The 22395-nt window shown below is 42.4% G+C and overlaps 1 pseudogene; it reads left to right on the plus strand.

The window, feature by feature from the left end:
* Positions 1–3286: 3286 nt before the first annotated feature.
* LOC123940024 lies at positions 3287–22181 on the plus strand (annotated as a pseudogene).
* The last annotated feature ends 214 nt before the right edge of the window (positions 22182–22395 follow it).

Here is a 22395-nt window from a genome sequence, read left to right on the forward strand (position 1 = left end):
GAGAAAATTGGAGAGCTATATACAGAAGAATGAAACTGAACCATTCTCTTATACCATACACAAAGATAAACTCTAAATGGATTAAAGACCTCAATGTGAAATAGGAATCATCAAAATCCAAGAGAAGAACAATGGTAGTAACCTCTTCAACATTGGCCACAGCAAATTCTTTCAAGACATGTATCCAAAGACAAGGGAAACAAAAGGAAAAATGAACTTTTGGGACTTCATCAAGATAAAAAAAATTCTGCATAACAAAGGAAACAGTCAACAAAACAAAGAGGCAACCCACATAAAAGTAGAAGATATTTACAAATGACAGTACAGAAAAGGGTTAATATCCAAGATCTATAAAGAACTTCTCAAACTCAACTTCCAAAAAACAGATAATCAAGTTAAAAAAGTAGACAGAAGACATGATCAAACACTTCTCTAAAGAAGACATGCAAATGGCTAACAGACACAGGAAAAAGTATTCATCATCATTAGCCATCAGGGAAATTCAAATCAAAACCACATTGAGATACCACCTTATACCAGTTAGAACGGCAAAAATCAACAAGGTAAGAAACAACAAATGTTGGAGAGGTTGTGGAGAAAGGAGAATCCTCTTACACTGTTTGCAGGAATGCAAATTGGTGCAGTCACTTTGGAGAACAGTGTGGAGGTTCCTCAAAAAATTAAAAATAGAGCTACCCTAAGACCCAGCAATTGCATGACTGGGTATTCACCCCAAAGTTACAGATGTAGTAAAAAGAAGGGCCATATTCACCCTAGTGTTCATAGCAGCAATGTCCACTATAGCCAAAATGTGGAAAAAGCCAAAATGCCCTTCAACAGACAAATGGATAAAGAAGATGTAGTCCATACACACAATGGAATATTACTCAGCCATCAGAAAAGATGAATACCCAATATTTGCATCAACATGGATGGGACTGGAGGAGATTATGCTAAGTGAAATAAGTCAAACAGAGAAAGTCAATTATCATGTGGTTTCACTTATTTGTGGAACATAAGGTATAGCATGGAGAACATTAGAAGAAGGGGAAAATGAAGGGGGAGAAATCGGAGTGGGAGACAAACAGTGAGAGACTATGGACTCCAGAAAATAAACTGAGGGTTTTAGAAGGGAGGGGGTTGGGGGATAGGTAAACCTGATAATGGGTATTAAGGAGGGCCTGTATTGCATGAAGCACTGGGTGTTATACACAAACAATGAATCATGGAACACTACATCAAAAACTAATGATGTACTGTATGGTGACTAATGTAACACACACACACAAAAATAAGTAATTGGAATAGCCTTGTAATTGTTGAGAAAATTGAATTCATAATTTAAAAACTACTAAAAAAAAAAAGAAACTTCCAGGCCCAGAGGGTTTCACTGGCGAATCCTACCAAATGTTTAAGGAAGAATTAATACCAATGTACACAATCTCTTCTGGAAAATAAGAGGATACACTTTTTAATTCATTTTATGAAGCAAGTATTACACTAATGCCAAATCCAGACAAAAACAATCCAAAAAAATAAAATTACCAACCTATATCTCTTATGAGAATAGATGCAAAACCCCTTAACATATTAGCAAACAGAATTCAACAGTCTGTTAAAAAGAATGATACATCATGATTAAGCAGGATTTTTTTTCCAGGGATGAAAAGCTGGTTCAATATTCAAAAATTAATGTAATCTACCACATTAGCAGGTTAAAGAAGGTAAATCATATGATCAATCAGTGCAGAAAAAGCATTGGACAAAATCCAATACCCATTCATGATTTGTTAAAAATCTCAGAAAACTAAGAATAGAGGAAGACATCCTCACATTGATAAAGATCATATTTAAAAACAAAAACAAAAAAACTATAACTAACATCATATTTACTGGAACAAAAACTGAATGTGTTCCCCTTCAGATCAGTGATGAGACGAGGATGTGTGCTCTCATCACTCTGACTCAACATAATGCTATAGGTTCGAACCGGTGCAATAAGGCAGGAAAAGGCATATCTATCAAAAAGGAAGAAATAAGAGTATCCCTATTTGCAGATTACATGATTACTTACATAGAAAAACCAAAGGAAGGAAGGAAGGAAGGAAGGAAAGAAAGAACAAACCCTCTAAGAACTAATAGGTGAATTCAACAAGGCCACAGGATACCAGATAAACAGAAAAATCTCAATTTACTAACAAGGAACACATGGACACCAAATTTAAAAATACAATACCATTTAAAATCTCTCAAAAAATTAAACACTTTGGTGTAAATCTAATGAAACATATAAGAATTTATACTTAAAAATACATAATGCTAATAAAAGAATCAAGAAGTCTAAATGGAGAGGCATACCATTATTTATGGATTGAAAAACACAGCATGGTAAAGATGTCAACTCTCCCCAGATTGATACACAGTTTAATGCAATTCCTACCAAAATCCCAGCAATGTTTTTTGCGGATATAAACCATATTATAAAATTCCCATAGAAAAGCAAAAGAACTACGATAATTAAAACTATTTTTGAAAAAAGAAGAAATTGGGAGGAATCAGTCTACCGACTGTCAAGACTATTACATAGCAACAATAATCAAGACCACGTGCTCTTACACAGAAAGAGATTCTGTGGCATTGTCCTTGATAGGGTGGATGGAAGAAGAAAAGTCACACACATGATATTCTACTTGACCTTGGCCAAAAGTTTGAAATGCTCTAAATGCAGAATTCTTGGAGATGTTTGAACAGTGTGATATACCTTCGGTGAGTCTATATAACATGGTATACCTGAATAAAAAACAAAACATCAAGTCTCTCACTTATCTTTGAAACTGAAGGAAAATATCTGAAATTTTCATTTGCTTTTTCTTAAATTGTTCATTAAGTTTGCTTTAAGGGAAAAAAGTAGAAAGCATGAAATTCCACAGAAAAGAAAAAGCGAGTTGTTCTGCAAATATCCAGATGGATGAGTGTGCTGATTTCAATAGAGAAGACAAAGTTGTGGGGAATTAGAAATTTTTATTAGGTTTACTGGATGTAAATTAAATTTCTACCTCTAATAAGATGTTAAAGCACATATTACGGGAGAAACTGCAAGAAGTTACACTAGTTATATTTTATAGAGTATTTTTCCTAACAATACTGACAAAAATTTGCAGCTGAAGAAGATGCGAAAGTGCATTTGTGTTACTTATAACTTATACATTATAAGTCACTATAAGTCTGAAGGTGAAAAGGGCTGATGGAGGGCCAGTCTGTCTGTCCTTGGTGGTGCTAAGAAACTAGAATGAACCGAAGCAATCCGGTGGAGGTTGATGAATCAGAACCATACCCAAGTCAGTTAATCAATCCCAGACTATTCCCTGGAAGAGGAATCAGAACCACCTGTTCCAAATCTAAGGAACATGGAACCCAACATCTTGTCAGCGCCCAAATCCCCTCACTATTCCTCAGGAGATTTTCCCAGGCTCACCCACCCCTGAAAATTGCAAATCATTTACAGCCTGTGACGAAGCAAGTCACCTGCCTGCGCATTAAAATCCCAGAGGAGGGTGAAGACAGCTTCTGGAGGAGACACACAAACCTGAGCAAAGATTTTCCCTCGGGCTCCTCTGCAGCCAGCAAGCATGAGCCTGAGTCTGTGATTGGAGCCCTCCTCCAGAGCATCAGTTTTTTTTATGGAAAAACAGAATCAATGGCTAGGATCACAGCTTTCAGCTGCTTCTCCTTTCACTAGCCATGACTCCGACAAATCAGACCAAAGTTTACCTAATGCCTCATCGGACTCCTCGGGCAGTAGCCAAGAGATGGTGCAGCAGCCCAGCCCCATAGCAACCGAGCAGCTCCAGATCTGCAAAAACAGACACGGTGTAGGGTTCCCAGCCCCAGGATGTCCTGGGCATCCCCAGCCCCTCACCTCCAGACCTCTCAGGTCCAGGGAGTTTCCCCAGTTTAAACTTCAGACGTACCCAGTGTGTGCACAGATGCCACCTCCCGACCGTCCCCCACATGCTCAATGGAACTGTTATTACCATTGTCCTGGAGGTCCCTATCACCAGGTGCCATGTGGCCACAACCACCCTCGAGCAGCCTATCAGCAAGTGGTCCAGCCGGCTGTGCACAGGCAGCTCCCACCGGGAGCCAGCATGAGGGGTTTGCAGCCCATGCAGAAGGTCGTCCTGAACTGCCCCAGCACCTGGGAACAAGGTCCGCACAGAGACCACTCCTCCCCAGGGCTCCCGAGGGACCAACTGTATAACCAGCCACCTAATCCAGCTGGAGTTCCTGAGAAGTCTTAGAGAGTCCTGCAGAACTGAGACCACCAGGTCCCCAGGCTCCATGCCCAGCTGCTGAACTCCAAAAACAAGGAGTTTGCCAGAAGAATTACGGAAAGTCTTTATCACTTATTCTACGGACACAGCCATGGAGGTGGTGAAATTCGTGAACTCTGTTTAGTAAACAGCTTCCAAACTGCAAGTGACATACTGAGGATAGAATCAGAGGCACTGATACCAGGAAGTGGATGGAACGCTATCTTAGAGAGAAAACAGTGATGATGATTGTAGCCATTGGCCCCAGATACAAACAAGATGCGGAAGATGCTGAGTCGCAGCTGGACGAGGATGAGCACAGCTTACATACTAAGTACAGCCATCGAATATGCAGACCGAGTTCATAAAACAAGGAAGCAGGAATTTCAGATTCATCCCTGTGCTCTTCCCAAATGCTAAGAAGGAGCATATGCCCACCGGGCTTCATTCAGGACACTCACATCTACAGCTGGCCCAAGAAGAAGAAAAACATCGTGCTGCTGCTGCTTAGAGAGAGTACCTAGCCCCTTCCTGGGGGCCTCTGCCACCCTTCAGGTGGTGCCCTTGTGACTCCCTCCATCCCCAGACCCCTGAGGCCATGCCGCGCGTAGGGCTCCGTTCTGAGGAGCAACTATTCCACCAGAGGCTGTCGGTTTGCAGTTGCCCTTAGAGGGCTCCTCCCTACCCCAAAAGACCTGTCCTGCAGAGCACTCTTCCTGTGGAGACCTTGAGAGACACTGCCTTTGAGAGGCTATAGCTGCTCTGTACTCCCTTCTCTAATACCCCCAGCCCGTTGCTCTGAAAAGTCTGATGTGTCCAGCCTGGGCCTCTCCCTGCTTAGCAAGTAGATAATATAAATGATGTTGCAAATAATGTAATGCTGATGCATTAATGCATAGATGACGTCGCTCTGGACTAATATTTAGCTCGTGAGCCACGGAGCCAGTTCCCACTGACTGCCTCTTATTGCTCTGGCTGCTGCAAGGTTCTAATTCAAAACCAGCTTTTGAATTCTCCATTGAGACATTTTGTCTGGATCTACTCTACTGCAGAAAGCCCCAGCAAGAACAGCCTCGAGTGAAAGTCAAGCAAGCCTGTCAGTCAGTCCCCAGGAACCAGCCACAGCTTTGACAAGGATCCTACCACCTGCCAGGGACTTCACCAGCCTCAGTTCCCAGATGCATGGTCCCTTCAGCAACACCACTGTTCCTCTCATTCACACAAAACACATGTGTACACAAACACATATGTACACATACACAAACACTCTTTCTAGGGCTGCTTTACAAACTGCTGGGCACAAGGTTTTAGAATGTTATTTATAACAGGAGTCAATAACCACAGGCACAAACTAATTTGGACAATAAAAAGACTGAATTTTAACATAAGTTTTCTCTAATCATAATCAGGCTATTTTGGCTCATTGTGAACTTGCTTGTCAGCTGAATTCAACCTATAATTTTCAAAGCGTTCCTCGCCGACCAATTTCAAGCAGAGCTTTTATTTACGTGGAGTTGGCTGGGTGTAGACCCACGCAGAGCAGGCCAGCAGGGAGTCTGGAATGATCAGGTGTGTGTTGCCTGAAGGCAGGAGGATCTTGGAACATGGAGCCACATAGCCTGGAAGCAGGCTCCTGTTAACAATAGCTACCATTAGTCAGCGCATCCCATATGCCAAATATTTTATCTGGCATTTAAACCCTCACCAACAGCACTACAGGATATCTATCACTATCCCCAACTACAGATTCTGAAGCCCAGAAGGACTAAATGACCTAAACCGGTAAACGACAGAACCAGATTCAACCCTTTCAACTCCAGGAACTACCCTTCTGTTACACCTGGCTGGTTTCCGTCTAGGCTCATCATGAACCTCATTTCCTATGACCCTCTAATCATGCTGCCACCAACTACGTCACATTCCAAAGCTATTTTGAAAGAAAAAAAGTAATGAAAACAGATTAAATGTATATTGGCTTCTGAACTAACTCTTGTTAAAATTTTGAAAGATGCATTTTTATCCAGATAATGGCTGTGTTTTGTTTTTTCCTTCTTATCTAGGCTCCTCATCTCCTAGTGGCTAGAACTAATGAAGGTGTTTAAATACACAAGCACAGACCCATGAGGACACAATGACAGACTGCTAAATTTGCCTGTCTGGCATCTACCCTCAATTTTATCATTGAAGGTGAACAGAGCTAGTCCCCCCAACCCAGTAGGTATTAATCCTCATTCCCAGGATTTTTTCCAAAACAACCAAGAAGACACCCTATTCCATAGGATATAAACCTGGAGAAGACAATTCCTGAAGACCACAAAGAGAAGGAGAGTGTAGAGACATGGGAAGATAGTCCTGATGACATTCTCCAAGGCCCCAAAACCAGCATGCCTCATACTAACTACCCCTGGGCTTTCCAGTTATATGAAATAACACAATGCTATTTGGTCTTAAACCAAACAGATGGGTTTTCTGTCACATACAATTGAATGAGTCTGATGAGGGGTTTAATCTATATGCCCTAGGTCTAAGCAGACGACACCCACTAGGGTCTGGTCCCTACTTCCCTCTGTGCTTGCTTTAGTTGGGTTCTTTCCGTTCAAAGGATGCAAGTATGTTTGCATCGGAGGAGGAGCACTGTAAGGCTATCTCTGGAGGGCCGAGGAGGAGGAAAGGACCTGAGCTCCAGGAGCAAAGATTCTGGTTGAATCAGTCTCCACCCTGAGAAGAAGAGGAACTGTAGGAGTGAGTGATTTCCACTTGGCCCCTCTGCCCTAGGAAGAGTCAGTTATTGTCAGATATCTTCTCTCAGGGGCTTTCCTTTTGCAGCCACCCCACTGCTTACTCCTTCAACCTGCCATCTCTCTGCTTTGAGTTCCTGCTCAGGACCCCATAACTCTGACTGTCCACATTCCCTCTTGACTACCAGTCTTTCTCAAGAATCCTCTTCACACAGCCCTTAGACTTCAACCCTGGCCCCTCAAAGCCTCTTTGCCTTGGCATTTCCTAGTCCATAACCCTAAAAAAGAGAAAATCGGATTGAACCAGCTACTCTTTATGTGCAGGGCAACCTCATGGGTTGCCAACCCGTCTGCAGAGAGGCCCTTTTGGATCAGTAAGCACTTCTGATCCAATCAGCTTTAGACAGGGGTGAAATCTGTTGCCTTTACTTAAAAGGAATTGCGATCAAGACAAGTACCGTGACGGACTTCTCTAGTGTACCCTCTCATCCCCCAGCTCTGCCAATGCATGCTTTTCCTTCTACCTAGAATACCTTCTCTTCCCTCTCCCTCTTTTGGTGAAAAAGTCATCTCAATCACCTCTCCAGGAAGAGGGTGTGTTAGGTTCTCCCTGCACAATGCTACCTTCATCATAGTACCAATCGTGTGCTAATGTCATTGTACAGATAACAGGATAATGATTTAACGTTGTAATTTTGATTTCATTTTCTCTAGGACTACCTGATATCTCAAGGCTCCCCTCTCTGAGAAGTTAGACCTCTGGAACATAGGAAAACATAAGTAATGTATTCTTGGTTTTTGTGTTTCAAAAATCCATGCAGGGCTCATAAATCTGGGTTTCATATTCTGAGAAAAAAAAAAAAAAGTAGCCCCTGACATTTGGGATCTGGCTTAATACTATCAGTCTGGCCTTGGTTTTGCTAGGAGCTGGCCCAGCACTCACAGATAGATCTGAGTATTCTCCTGTAAATCATAAAAAGTTTCAAAGAATGTCAGTGTCAGACAAGGCTCCTATGAAACTATAATGCGTCAAGACAAAAACACGGCCAGTCCATAATCATGTCTGAACACAGTCAAAACGCAAACCCTTCCAGGCTACAAAAATACCCAACATCCCTCTCCCACAACTAATATGAATGACTGCTGCTTCTTTACCAGTTATAGCTTCAGCCTCTGTCTAATCTTCCCTCCTTCTAGATAAAATTAAGATACCCAATCTTAGAATCACCCTACTTCCTGACAGCACCCAATCCAGAGCAAAACCCCATTTTCCTAAACCCTTTCAAAATCTCTTAACGCAAGCCCAAATTCTATAAGTACTTTCTTTTTTTTTTTTTAAGATTTTATTTATTTATTTGACAGAGAGAGAGATCACAAGTAGGCAGAGAGGCAGGCAGAGAGAGAGGAGGAAGCAGTCTCCCTGCAGAGGAGGAAGCAGTCTCCCTGCAGAGCAGAGAGCCCGATGCGGGGCTCGATCCCAGGACCCTGAGATCGTGACCCGAGCCGAAGGCAGCGGATTAATCCACTGAGCCACCCAGGCGCCCCCTATAAGTACTTTCTAACACCCTCTTAGAGATAACGCCTTGATTCTTTGTGGTATGTGTTCTCCCTCACTGCATGAAATAATAAGCCAAATTTGTTCTACTACAAGTATGTTCCTGCTGGTCTTGGCTGGAGGGCATTGACATTCTAAGCCCTGAAGAAGTCAAGTCATAGTTTAGGCCATAAATTAAAATATTTGAAAGAACGTGTGTGGTCAAAGACATTCAAAGACATTTTTTTCCTAATCCCCACTCATAGTAGACTGCATAATATTCTATAATCTGGGGAGCTGAGTCAAAGGGGAGAGAAGATCAAAGGTAAGCACACGGTCATCATGCTACTAAAAAATAAGTAGCCTCTGTGGGAATACCGGCACATCAAAAACCAGTACTGTAATACACTAAGTAGGAAAGAAGAAACATGGACCCTGGGGGGTCCTGAGAGGGATACCCATGCCATTATTCTCCCACCTCTCCCCACCTACCTCCACCAAGCCCCACACACACCAAGCCAAGACTTTTGGAGGCAGTGTGCATAATAGAATTGCCAGATCAATCTGGAGATTCAAGAGTAAGAAGGATCTGGGCTCAGTTCTGAGGTAAGGTCCAGTAATTGGCAAAAACCATGGAATTTCCCAAAGTTCAGCATCAGGGCCCTCTGAACCCAGTCATGTAGGGATTTTTATGTAGATTTCATTACATAGGTGATTGATAAAATTACTGACCATTAGTGGTTGAACTCAACCTCCAGCCGAGAGGTCTGGGTACAACAGTGGACCTGAAAATTCCAAGCTTCTAATCGGAGTTTGGTCTTTCCAGTGAGCAGCCCCTATCCTAAAAGATGATGTCGAAGGGCCTGCAAACAGTTGCCTCATTAGCCTAAACTCAGGTGTTGTTGAAAAGATAACAAAAATTGCTCCTATCACTTTTCTCTCTCAGGAAATTCTAAGGAGCACTGTGCCAAGAACCAGGGACAAAGATAAAATGTGTATTTCTTATTATTCCATATCAACACAGTACATGGAACAGCCAATGGTCTGTGGATAACCAAGACTATTGGGAGAGCAGCTAAGACCCAGATCTGAAAAGGCCTTGTGGTTAGAATAAAGAATTGTAGTTGCCATCCACATGGACCAGCTCTTAGGGACCAGATGGAAATGAGATGAGATGCTCTGCATTTGCAAGGTGGAAGACAATATTAATTTCTCCCCAGCCTGGGCATTCTGATGCCCAACCCCAGAACTCAATTCAACCCCACAGAAGGAGACAGGCCAGGAAATCCTGAAGTCACCAAGATTACTTACATTGACCAAAATAAAGTGTCATTTGTTGTTAGAATAAAAGTTGAAAATAGAAATTAAGTTCTGCCCTGGAAAAATTAAAACAATTTCTCTTCTGGGCACCTGAGCTTGTTTAATGAGATCAACTCACTACTTAATAATAATCACTGCTCTAGGCTGCAGATATTTTGAGTCTAGGGACTTAAAGTCGTGTCCACTTGTCTCTCTCCCTCACTAAACTCTAAGTCCTTGGAATATTAGAACCCTATATTATTTATATTGACCCACCAGGGCCTATCACAGTGCAGGTTTTACATTTGCCCTGGATCAGCCATTAACCAGCTATATGTCCTTAGGAAAATTGTTTAATTGCTTTGAGATCCCATTTCCCCACTTTAAAGTAGGGGACTTACTGGCAAAAATAAAGCACACATTTTCACCAGTTATAGCAAAGACTAGTATTACATTGATAATAAGTATGAATTGTAGAATATTTTAAGAAAATGTGTTTTTCTATTTTATAGCTATATACTAATCAGAACTGGGTTAACTAGATTCAACTACTCCTTTAATCCAAGGGATTCAGAGTAGTCCTTAGGGAACCTAATTTAATGACTAGATAAGGCAAATTTGTAATTAGCGTATCAACTGCTTATATGGAATTAAGTCTTTCCAAAGTGCTTGAAGGTACTTGAAACAGTTTATCTTAAGTAGACCAACTGTTCTCAAACCTGGCTCATCAACAGAATCATATATGGAACTTTTTAATCACAGATATCCCTGGGCCCACCATGGAGATTTTGATTCTGTGGGTCCTGGTGGGCTCTGGAACCTACATGTTTAAAACGTTTCCCAGAAAATTCCAGTGATCAGCCAGGTATGAGAATTACTGCTTTAAAAAAAATTCACTAGACAATGGGAACTCCAACTGTATTTGAATTATTATATATTTCATACTAATTTCTTTTTTATTTTATATTAGAACATGTTTCTTTTTTTCCTTTTTTCAATTGGCATGTTACTAGTGAATGCTATGTCTGGGAGTTGTTTCAAAATAATCTGGAAAATTGAGAATAGGGCTGAGATAGTAAGATAAAATGAAAAAGTATGGGCCATGAGTTGATAATTGTTGAACCTGGGGCATAGTACAGGTATTTTACTTTGTTTTTATTCTCTCTACTTTTGTATATATTTGGAACATTCCATGACAAAAAGTTTTTACAAATAAAACTGAGGTGTATGAATGAGTAAAGCCTCCTGCTTCCCTTCTCATAATCTCATTCCTCAGTAATAACTATTATAAGCTGCTGTGTACTCTTCTAGATATTTCTGGTGTGTGCTCTATATGAGTCTCCCTTTTTTTTTATTACTTATGTGCCAGCCTTATGCCAGATCTTGTAATGCAACTGGTTTGGGAGATGCCTGCAAACTTTTCACAGGGAAATCAGCACAATCCCCTCACCAACCTTCCTCCTGTTTCTCTCACTCCTGCTTCTCCCATGGCAAAAAAAAAAAAAAAAAAAAGTGTCCCTTTAAACCCCAATCTACCAATTGCCTGGGAGCAATTGCTGCATTTTTTTTTCACAGCCCACAGGACTGTGTCTTCTCTAATTCTCCCCTCCTTGGAAACTATAAGATAGATGGATAGAGAGAGAGAGAGAAAGTGAAATGAGAGACAGAGAAAGAATGCTTCCAAATACTTAGGTCATCACCTGAATTTCTCCTTTATAATCGGTTCCATGTATTCATAGGTAGAGGAACACACAATTCTATGTGCATATCCTAGCATGAGTGCACACACACACACACACACACACACGTATAAATCTCTTTTGACCCTATCATGTACATACTTTGAAAAGTTTGTTAGAAGAACCAGCCTGGTAATAATTCACTGCACCTCATGTATAATAAGCAGAAATGCACCGGCCTTTATGATGAATTGCCAGGGTAACACAGGGACATCTTGTTTGCATTTCAATGCACCAAGTGTCAGATTCTTATTTCATTACTCGCCGGCACATTAGTGGACGGTTTTTAATTTCTTTTTTTTTCCCCTTTAGCAAAGCTCCATGGAGACCTCTCGCTTTTGCCACTTGCATCAGGAGCAAGGTTGCATTATTTTTAAATGCTGTAGTGTCTGGGTCTCACTCGAAATGTTGCTGAATTAACAAAATAAATGATAGCGTACTACCAGCAGTTCCATCTGGCTTTTTTTTTTTAAACACAAAATTTCTCTTGCTTTTATTGAATTCATTCTGCAAGAGGGGGTTGGAATATTTGTGGCATCTTCTTCATATTTTAAACTGGACAGTATTGTTTTTAGTAGTGTTTTACTTTTTTTTTTTCTTTTACCCAGGTTCACACTGTTCCTTTTATGAAACAACCTGAGAAGCTACAAGAAGCTATTCTCAGAGGAAATGTGGTTCTGAATTGCCTTGTAATCTGCTGGGAGCTGCTGGTTGCTCAGACCCAGCATGAAGTCCCTTAACCTGCCCCACATTTGAGGCAGCAGTCTAAATGTGGATGCCATATAGACTGAGAGCAGCTTTTTTTTCCCCAAAATTCTCCCAAAAATATGAATTGAATTTTCTTCCTTATATTTTCCCATATACATGAGATTTAATGGAATGTTCTTTAGAACAGTGATTCTCAAACTTTGAGGGCATCAGAATCACCTGGAAGGCTTGTTAAATTACACATGATTGGGCCCCACCCCCAGAGTTCCTGAATCAGTAAGTTCTGGGATAAGGTCCAAAAATTTGCATTTCTAACAAGATCTGGTTGACGCTGATGCTTCTGATCAGGAAATATATTTTGAGACCCACTCTAAGATTATAAGCCCAGCTCTATCATTTACCTTCTGAGTGGTCTTGGGGAAGTTACTTTACCTCTCTGAGATTTAAGAATCCTCATCAATAAAATGGAGATGGTAATGGTATTTTCCTCTAAAGCAAATTGTTAGAGAAAATAAACCAATAAATATAAAGCACCAAGAACAATGCCAAGCACATAGTAAGTCCTCAACAAATATTAATTATTTTCCTTTCCTCCTCTTCTCCTCATGGAAGGGAGATGAGAGGTCCTCTAGTCTAACTCTCCACACAGTACATGAGTCCCTCCTCCAACCTGCCTGCTGTAATCACGTAGCTCTTATCTGGTCACCTCCAGATATGGGGACCTCCCTACTTCAGGGAAATCCTCTGCTTTGTGGCCAGCTCTCATTGGTAGAAAGTTATGCTGAAAGTTGAAACCTATTTCTCTGAAATTACATGTTCCCATCCTCCTGAGTCATAGAAAATAAATCTTGTCTATAATATTGAAGTTTTTAATTCAGGACATCCTACAAGCTTATCAATCCAAGAGGTGGGCTTCAAACAGAAACGGGTCTTAAACTTGTTGTTTAAACACTTTGTTGTGTTTATTAGTGACTTCAATGATGGACTCATTGTTTAAACACTTTGTTGTGTTTATTAGTGACTTCAATGATGGACTCATTCTTTCACTAGACAAAGTATATGAGAAGAGCTCTGCTAAAGAAAAGCCTGGTAAAATGGACAGAAACTGGACTGCGCAACTCAGGTAGGCCAGACTAAGAGTTCTAAGCTCTATTCTTGGGTAGTGGAAGGCCTTTGACTAGTTTCAAACCAGAGACTGAAATGGTCAGATTTGTATTTTATGAGATCACACTGACAAGAGTTTGAAGAATACATTGCTTGTGGTGACGTGGAAACCAGCATTCATGGCCAGTACTTCTTGTGAGTTCATATATATGTTTATGGCTGATCCTTTGTGACTGACAGACATCAGTTACAACTAAGTGAAGAATAATGAGATGATCTGGAGCAAGGGAGAACTGAGCTTTGACTTGACGCCCAAACTATGCTGACTTGTAGGAAAACAAAAATACTGTTAATTTTCAGGCTACTCCCTCTAAACTCAGGGTTTCCAGAGTTCATGTTTCTAGAAATTGTAGCCATGCCTCCTTAAGAATACTAGTATTCAGGCCTGGAGAAGGAAACAGGAAAATGACTTCCACATTAGGTGATAGGAATCTGCCCTATCACTTCACTACAAGCCATGCCATGAAAGTAAAAGCCAGCTCAGGAGAGCAGCTCATCTGCCAAGAATTCACCCATGACCCTCCTCACATTTATTCTCTTGCTCTATCTCCCACTCTCATCTGCCAGCAATCTTTCTCCCTGGCTCTATTATATGTCTCTCACCCTCCTCATTTTTGTTGACCCATTCAGACCCCATTTTTCACCTTCCCACTCCTACTTTTATTGTATCCCCAGTTTTTAAAAAAATTCTTAAGTTCAGCAACCAAACCAACCCCAGGTAAAGGATAAACTCCCTGGCCTGTTACCCTCACACCACCAGAGCACACCGCCAGCTAGACCAGACACAGCCCCCACCAGGAGAGGGGATGAGAGAGCTTAAGGTTATATATTACCCTAACCACACCTCTACCCCTATATCCACTACAGCTCAGCACAATGTCTCATACATATGAGTCCTTGATAATTATCCATTAAATTGAAATTACCTGGTGGTCCTCTGCTTTACTTAGTATTTTCTTCCAATTCCCTAGGACAGAAGTGATTCACACTGTCTTAGGACTCTCAGGGCACCCAGCTCGTGAACAAAGGCCATAACTAGACATAACTAGACCTTTAATGGAGCAGACTCCCCTCCCAACAAGGTGCCATGCATAGCTCACCACTCTCCAACAGAGGAATTTTCATGCAGGTGCCCAAGCCACTCAACTAGTATATTGGCAGAACCGGGAAATGGGCCTAGCTCATCTGTTCCCAAAGCCTATTCTCTTTAAGACTTATAGACTGTTTTTCAGAGCCCACTCCCCCTCTCCCAATCCCACCTCCCCCCAGCAACCCCCAGTTTGTTTTGTGAGATTAAGAGTCATTTATGGTTTGTCTCCCTCCCAATCCCATCTTGTTTCATTTATTCTTCTCCTATCCCCCTACCCCCCCATGTTGCTTCTCCATGTCCTCATATCAGGGAGATCATATGATAGTTGTCTTTCTCCGATTGACTTATTTCACTAAGCATGATACGCTCTAGTTCCATCCACGTCGTCGCAAATGGCAAGATTTCATTTCTTTTGATGGCTGCATAGTATTCCATTGTGTATATATACCACATCTTCTTGATCCATTCATCTGTTGATGGACATCTAGGTTCTTTCCATAGTCTGGCTATTGTAGACATTGCTGCTATAAACATTCGGGTACACGTGCCCCTTCGGATCACTATGTTTGTATCTTTAGGGTAAATACCCAGTAGTGCAATTGCTGGGTCATAGGGTAGTTCTATTTTCAACATTTTGAGGAACCTCCATGCTGTTTTCCAGAGTGGTTGCACCAGCTTGCATTCCCACCAACAGTGGAGGAGGGTTCCCCTTTCTCCACATCCTCTCCAGCATCTGTCATTTCCTGACTTGTTAATTTTAGCCATTCTGACTGGTGTGAGGTGATATCTCATTGTGGTTTTGATTTGTATTTCCCTGATGCCGAGTGACGTGGAGCACTTTTTCATGTGTCTGTTGGCCATCTGGATGTCTTCTTTGCAGAAATGTCTGTTCATGTCCTCTGCCCATTTCTTGATTGGATTGTTTGTTCTTTGGGTGTTGAGTTTGCTAAGTTCCTTATAGATTTTGGATACTAGCCCTTTATCTGATATGTTGTTTGCAAATATCTTCTCCCATTCTGTCAGCTGTCTTTTGGTTTTGTAGACTGTACTGCCTTCACTTATCTACATAATATGTTTACACGGAGGAATGTCCTGCCCCCAAAGATCTCCCATACTCAGGTGGCATCATGCCCTGTCCCTGAAGAAGATTTCAGGACTGAACTGAAAAAGAGACCCCACTGATCTGCCTAGACCTGGAACTAGAGTGAAATGAGTTTGGTCCTGCATGTGCATGATCCTGTGAGTAGGTGCGCCCTTAAATTTTGCACCATAGAAAGCTCAGTCACCTCACCCTGGTCCTGGCTCTAGATTCTCTTTTTTTTTTAAGATTTTTTATTTATTTATTTGACAGACAGAGATCACAAGAAGGCAGAGAGGCAGGCAGAGAGAGAGGAGGAAGCAGGCTCCCCACTGAGCAGAGAGCCCGATGCGCGGCTCGATCCCAGGACCCTGGGATCATGACCTGAGCTGAAGGCAGAGGCTTTAGCCCACTGAGCCACCCAGGTGCTCCGTGGCTCTAGATTCTCTTAAGGATCTCCTTTTGATATCGTTCAAAAACACCATTTGAAGACATATAAAATTATTTCATCTCTGGAGTAACATCACCCACATGACTGGGACATCCCTCATTTGTGGGCCCCTCCCATCATCAACAGCAACAATTTGGCATTCATCCACAGACAGGAGTGTCTTTGTGCGAGCTGTCAGATCTAGCACACATTTGCCAAGGGACCTGGAAGCGGCACACCCACCCCTGCAACAGATGATAGGCATAGAGACCTCTTTCCTGACTGGTACCCAGTGACCCATAAACCAGCTCCAGTTGCTCTCAGCTGTGGTCTGGGAACCCCTGGAAAATAGTTGTCGACAATTACCCAGAGATGAAAGAGGCTTTGTGGAAGTCCAGGCTTCCAGTGAAGGCATTCCAGCATACCACTGGAGGAAAAAAAAAATACTAGTTTGAATGCACTGGAAAGGGTAGGAGGAACAGTTGCTTTACCTTCATCATCCTTTCCCCAAGATAGCACGGTTCAGGGCCAAGAGACATCTCGGCCTATGATTTCCCCTGTGGGGAGAAATGAGAGCATGTGAGCGAACACTTGGCTTCCTGAGCTGCGCAGGATGCTGCCAAGTAGGCCCATTCCTCTCTCACTTCATTTGGAGCCCGAGTCATGAGTTTTATGAGTCAGGGGCAGGAAGACAGGAGGAAAGCAGCAGATAGGAATCCTGGAGAGCATTAAAGGGATGTGATCCTATTGACAGTGTCAAGGACTCCATCAAACCCACCCACAACTGCTGGGACACCTGGCCCACACCTCCCCACCACTGGCACAGGGGCGTCCTCAATATTCTGTGAGCCTCTCCCATACATACCCCATCCAGGGGCCAGATCTCAAGGCATGCTACCAATGTCAGTGAGAGCAAGCTTTGGCAGATGCCTAGTGAGTAGGCACAGAAAGGCAGCCCAAATCTATGGGCCAGGGATAGTCCATAAACTTGAGATTTCGCGCCACCTTCAGTAAAACATAAGGGAAGCTGTTAGCACTTGACCTTCTATCTGTTGCAGAGAAGGCAAACAAGGTTAAGAATTCTGCCACAAGAGGGAGCAAGAAGTGTAGAGTAGGTGTACCCATAGAAGGTCTAAGAAAGCCTCAGAATCCCTAGCAGGAGTACTGAAAGGTATGCCTCTCCTGACGTCAGTTAGTAAAACAGGAGGAGGTGACTATGACCTCAAATACAAAGACAGCAACTCAAGAATTCAAGGAATATGAAAAATCAATGAAACATGATCCACCAGAGAGTCACAATAACCTTCTATTGATCAACCCCAAAGATACAGACATCTGCAATTTGTCCAATAAAGAATTCAAAATAGCTGTTCTAAGGAAGCTCAATAAGGTTCTAGATAGCACAGAAGACAATTCAATGAAATGAGGAAAAAATTCTCAATAAGGGAAGAATGGTCTCTCCCACAAATGGAGTTGGGGAAACTGGATAACCATATGCAGAAGAATAAAACTGAACCCTTAACTTACACCTTTCACAAAAATTGGACTTAAACCTAAGATCTGAAACCACAAAACTCCTAGAATAAAACATAAGGAAAAAGCTCCTTTATGTTGATCTTGGCAACAATTGTTTTGGCCATGGCACAAAAAGGACAAGTAACAAAAGCAAAAGTAAGTACGTGGGACGACATCAAACTGAAAGCTGCTGCACAGCAAAAGAAACAACCAAAAAAATGAAAAGGCAACCCAAAATATATTTGCAAATCACGTATCTGATAAGGAGTTAATATCAAAAATACATAAGGAACTCATATAACTCAATAGCAATAAGAATAATAATCCAATTTAAGAATGAGCAGAGTATCTGAAGAGACATTTTCCCAAGAAGACATACAAATGACCACCAGGTACTTAAAAGGATGCTCAGCATAGGGGCATCTGGGTGGCTCATTGGATTAAAGCCTCCGCCTTTGGCTCAGGTCACAGTCAGGGTGCTGGGATCGAGCCCCACATCGGGCTCTCTGCTCGGCAGGGAGCCTGCCTCCTCCTCTCTCTCTCTGCCTGCCTCTCTGCCTACTTGTGATCTCTGTCTGTCAAATAAATAAATACAATCTTTTTTTTTTAAAAAAAAAGGATGCTCAGCATAACTAATCATCAGTTAATAGAAATCAAAACCATAATGAAATATTAACTTACATCTGTCACAATGGCTGTCATCAAAATGACAAGAGATACACAAGAGATAAGTGTTGGCAAGGATGTGGAGAAAAGGGGACTTTTTGTGCATTGGTGGTGAAATGTAAATTGGTACATCCATGATGGAAATAGCAGGAATATTGTTTTAAAAATTAAAAATAGAACTACCATATGATCCAGAAATACCACTCTGGGTATATACCCAAAGAAAATGACATCAGCACCCCCAAGGAGATACCTGCACTCCCGTATTCATTGCAGCATTATCACAATAGCCAAGACACAGAAACAACCTAAGTGTTCATATAAAGGTGAACGGATAAAGATTTGGTCTCTATCCCTATCTATCTATCTATCTATCTAGATCTGTCTCTATCTCTCCATCTATCTAGCTAGATCTTTAGATCTAGAGAGAGAGAGACAGAGAGAGAGATACACAGAGATAGTAGAGATATAAAACAGCCTTGAGAAAGAAGAAAATACTGCCATTTGCTACATGGATGGACCGTGACAGCAACATGCTAGCTGAAAAAAATCAGAGACAGAATGACAAATACTGTATGTTCTCATTTAGATGTAGAATCCAAAAAAGCCAAACCCATAGAAACAAGATTAGAATGGTGGTTGCCAGGGACTGCGGGGTGGGGGAGAATGAAGAGATGTTGGTCAAAGGGTACAAACTTTCAGCTGTAAGATGAATACGCTCTTGGGATCTAGTGTACAGCATGGTGGCGATAGTTAGCAGCACCATATCCTGTACTGAAAGCTGCTAAAAGAGTAGGCTTAAATAGCATCACCACAAAAAGAGAAATGGTAATCATGTAAGGGGATGGAGGTGTTATCTAATCCTAATGTGGTAATCATTCCACTTTATGTAAGTTGATCAAATCACCATGTTGTATACCTTAAACTTACACACTGTTGTGTATCAACTATATCTCAATAAGGAGAGAAAAAATGATCTCATTCTTACAAACTTATTTCTACTTTTCATCAGTCTTGTGTACATACATAGAAGCCTCAAGGCTTCTATAGCAAAAGGAATACTCAGGATGTTGCTTGAGCCAAGGTGCTATAAAAGGAAAGAAGTCAGACCTGTATGAAGCCATTTGTGTGATTGATCCTGTAATAAGGAATGAAAGTAAGAGAATATGAAGTGTCCAAAATGAGATAATTTTTTCACTTTCCTTTTTCATACCATTTAATTTGCAGGGATATTTTTAATAATAAGCATGTGTTATGTTCATGATGATAACATATAGTGAGGCTTCTTTTTTAAAATAAATCTCTAGGGGTGCCTGGGTGGCTCAGTGGGTTAAAGCCTCTGCCTTCAGCTCAGATCATGATCTCAGGGTCCTGGGATCGAGCCCCACATCAGTCTCTCTGCTCGGCAGGGAGCCTGCTTCCCTTCCTCTCTCTCTGCCTGCCTCTCTGCCTACTTGTGATCTCTGTCTGTCAAATAAATAAAATCTTCTTTAAAAATTTAAAAAATAATAAATAAAATAAAATAAATCTCTATTTGCAATGGAGGAGTCCCTTACCAGGTACTCTACAATTCTTTTTGAGCTAATTCCTACATTATAACTGACCTTGAGAACAGACTACGTGGCAGGCCCGAAGACATGGACCATAGCCTTGTAGAGGGAAAAATTTCTGTGGACTTCCATGGGGTTCAACTTAGATTCTTTTTTCCTTGTATGTAAGTGCCCTCACACACACACAGGGCCAATTTTCATGGCTTTAAATTAATTTTAAATTTGCCAACAGTTTCTAAATTTGTCTCTGCAACCCAGACCTCACTTCAAAGCTGGAGATTCTGTATATACAACTACCCGCCTGACATTTTCTTTTTTTTTTTTTTAAGATTTTATTTATTTGACAGAGTGAGCACAAGCAGGGGGAGCAGCAGGCAGAGGGAGAGGGAGAAGCAGGCTCCCCACTGAGCAGGGAGCCCAATGCGGAGCTCAATCCCAGGACCCTAGAATCATGACTTGAGCTGAAGATGAACGCTCAACTGACTGAGCCACCCAGGTGCCTCTCATATTTTCACCTGTGTATATTAGAAGAATCTCGAAATTAATATATGCCTTACTAAACTCTTGGGTTCTGATCATCTCCACTGTTATGGGCTGAACTGTGCACCACTCCCATCAGGTTCTTATATTGAAGTCCTAATGCCTAGTACCTCCAAATGTGACCATGTTTGGAGATGGGATTTTTTTTTAAGATTTTATTTATTTATTTATTTATTTATTTATTTATTTGACAGAGAGAGAGAGAGAGCACAAGCAGGGGGAGCAGCAGAGAGAGAGGAAGAAGCAGGTTCTCTGCTGAGCGGGGAGCCTGATGTGGGGCTTGATCCGAGGACACTGGGATTACAACCTGAACCGAAGGCGGACGCTTAACTGACTGTGCCACCCAGGTGCCCCTGGAGTTCGGATTTTTAAAGAGAAAATTAAGTTAAAGTGAGATTATTAGGGTGGGCCCTAATCCAATATGACTGGTATCTTCACAAGAAGAGGAAATGGGGACACCAACACCTACAAAGGAAAGACAGCGTGAAGACACAGGAGTGTATGTCCACCTACAAAGCAAGGAGAGGCCGGGAACAGATTCTTCTCTCAGAAGAAACCAACCCTGCCAACACCTTGATCTTGGATATCCAGCCTCTGGAACTGTGAGAAAATAAGTTTCTGTTGTTTAAACCACCTGGTCTTTGGAGTTTTGTTACAGCAGTCCTCGTAAGCGAATGCACCGTTTAAGCACTTGGTACCACCACCTCTAGTAGCTGACAGCCAGGAACCTGACAGTCCGAAACTCCTTCTTGCTCAGCCCCACATCCAACCTATGACCAAGTCCTGTTGTGTCAACCTACAAAATACATCTCAGTCTATCTACGGCTCTCCATTGCCACCCCCTGGCCCAAGCTACCATATCTATGACAGGAAGAGGATCAGCCGCCTGACAATTCAGCATGGTTCCTGTCAGTCACCTCTAGTAGAGTAGGAATGGACCTTTGACTGGAAACTTGAAATTGCCTAAAGCTAGCTAACGGGAGAGGGGTGCTTAGGGGCAGATGGTAAAGAGGCAGGTGTCACAACTTACGACAGGTCCTGTGCCAGCTGCTGAATGGGTCTCTGGCTTTTGGGCAATTTTGACCTATGTAGACTTATTCTGACCCTCATTATCTGCCTCATCTTTGGGCTTCGCCTCACAGGACAGACTGCAGATCCACGGCCCTCGAGAACTGTGCATCCACTGGTTCTGCCGAGACCCTCAGCACTTAAAGGTGTCCAGCATCCTGCTGCCAGCCCTCTGGTCTGCCCCTATCGTCGGCTCCTTCCCAGAGCTTCTGGGCCTGAGCCTCGGCCCTCAGAGTGCTCCGCAGGCTCGGACCCTCCACCTTTGTGAGGCATGCCCCTACGTTGATGGTTCCCCAGCATGTAGAAAAGAAAGGCCGATGCCCTCCCCAGCAGCACAGCACGCAACCAGCTGGGCCCCTCTTACCTCCCAGCCCTGCCTTCTATATTCCCCCCCTGTCTTCAACCCTCTGGCCCTCATTCTACTTGTCTCCCAAATAGGCCACTCAGCTTCATACTTCCAAGTTTCATTCAGGCTGTCGCCTCTGCCTCGAATGCTTTTCCTCCACTTTTAATCCTGGCTTCTTCAGCTTGTTCCTTGAGACTCCGACCAGATGACTGCCTTCCTCCATACTCCATCCCTCCCCCTTCTATACCAGCTGGCGATGCCCTCCTCCTCCTGCTCCTGTATTCCCGTCTCTCTCTGACTTTACCCATTATACATCAGATACTCATTTACTTCATCTTCGTCACTAGACCGTGAGCTCTTGGAGGGCATAGACCACCTCTTACTGACCCCAAGCCTGACGTAATTGCTCCCATACAGTAGGTGTCAGGTAAGCGTTGGTTGAGCCAAGCTGCCCTGACTCGCAGGCCCACCGCGCCCTGTGTCCCAGACCCCAGCCCACAGCAGGGTGTCTGGCGGCCACCTTTCCTGAACCGAGTCCCATGACCGCTGCTCCAAATGAAGTACACAGGTAGGGTAGCCCAGATGGGTTTTTAAAGTTTCTCAAGGAAAAGAAAATT

Source organism: Meles meles, chromosome 4 (genome assembly GCF_922984935.1).
Source record: "Meles meles chromosome 4, mMelMel3.1 paternal haplotype, whole genome shotgun sequence".
NCBI lineage: Eukaryota > Metazoa > Chordata > Mammalia > Carnivora > Mustelidae > Meles > Meles meles.